Source organism: Lottia gigantea (genome assembly GCF_000327385.1).
Source record: "Lottia gigantea unplaced genomic scaffold LOTGIsca_27, whole genome shotgun sequence".
Lineage (NCBI taxonomy): Eukaryota > Metazoa > Mollusca > Gastropoda > Lottiidae > Lottia > Lottia gigantea.
In genome coordinates this window covers 514,160-515,508 of record NW_008708846.1, presented here as the reverse complement: position 1 = coordinate 515,508, position 1,349 = coordinate 514,160, and the positions used below count along the sequence as shown (strand labels likewise).

Sequence of the window (1,349 nt, the reverse complement as noted above, 5' to 3'; positions counted from 1 at the left end):
CGCTAGGCCAAACTGTAGTTAACTTGAGCCGCAAAATTCTCACACCCCTTCAGCATTCAATCTTAGACCGTGGACTTAAGTTTATTCCCACACCAAAGATAGCTAACTTGAATTATCTCCGACCATCCATTGAACGATTTCAACGAAATCTTAGCTGCACATATTTTTTTCGAAACCACCCCCCACGTGGTGCTAGAACAATGTTTATTCCTAAATCCACGTGGACACCCCCTCAGGCCGCCATCCATCCTGAAATATTGAAAGCATTTGCTAGTATGAATAGCCAAACAGTGAACCTTTCCATAACACACGAAAAGCCTAATCTCACACGAGTGGAACGTGAAGCGTTAAACTTACTTAAGAAAGACGATAGCATTGTTATTAAAAAGAGTGACAAAGGTTCATGTTGTGTCATTCTGAATAGGGAGGATTACGTTTCAGAAGCAGAGAATCAACTGAATAATCCTAAACATTATGCCATTTTACCGAAACCAATTTTCAAAGAAACTGCTAACATGATTAATAATATTCTTGCCGATTTAGTCAAAACTAGTTATCTCAAACAGAAACAATATGACTATCTGTCTGCCAAACCTGATTGTCGCGAGAGACATTTGTACACTTTGCCCAAAATCCATAAGAATCCAACCAAGGAGTCGTTTATCTCGAATAAAATCCCTAAAGGCCGCCCGATTATATCTGACTGTGGTAGTGAGTCATATGCAGTGTCAGAATACATTGATCATTTCTTACTACCTCTAGCATGCCAACATCGCACCTACCTTAAAGACACAACCGATTTTGTCAATAAAATAAAAAATCTTCGAGTTCCCTCTAATGCTATTTTAATTTCTATCGACGTTTCTTCTATGTATACCAATATCGATAACACTACTGGTTTAACGGCAGTTCGTAAAGCTTTTAATAGAAACCCAGATCCAAACAGACCCGACGATGCAATTCTACAGCTTTTAGAGATTTGTCTTAGTCGAAACGATTTCACATTTAATGGTAAAACATATTTACAAACTTCAGGGACAGCAATGGGCAAACGATTCGCCCCTTCGTACGCAAACCTTTTCATGGCAGAGTGGGAACGTGAGGTGTTGCCCCTCTGTCCACTTGACCCACATTTTTACGGACGCTTTTTGGATGACATTTTTATGGTTTGGACTTATTCTATCGAACAGTTTTGGGAATTCTTTGAAATTCTCAACAACCTTCATCCTTCTATCAAACTAACCGCAAACGTGAGTGACAAAAGCATAGACTTTCTCGATACCACAGTCTTTAAGGGAGATTCCATAGCAGAAACAAATAAACTGGATATTAAAGTGTATTTCAAAGAA

The 1,349-nt window shown here is 38.8% G+C and overlaps 1 protein-coding gene across 1 annotated transcript in view; it reads left to right on the top strand.

Annotated features, from left to right (window-relative positions):
* The window catches only part of LOTGIDRAFT_160966 (hypothetical protein), a gene marked incomplete at both ends in the record, with an annotated part of 4,348 nt that overhangs the window by 2,368 nt on the left and 631 nt on the right, over window positions 1–1,349 (top strand). The gene's annotated exons all lie outside the window — the stretch shown is intronic.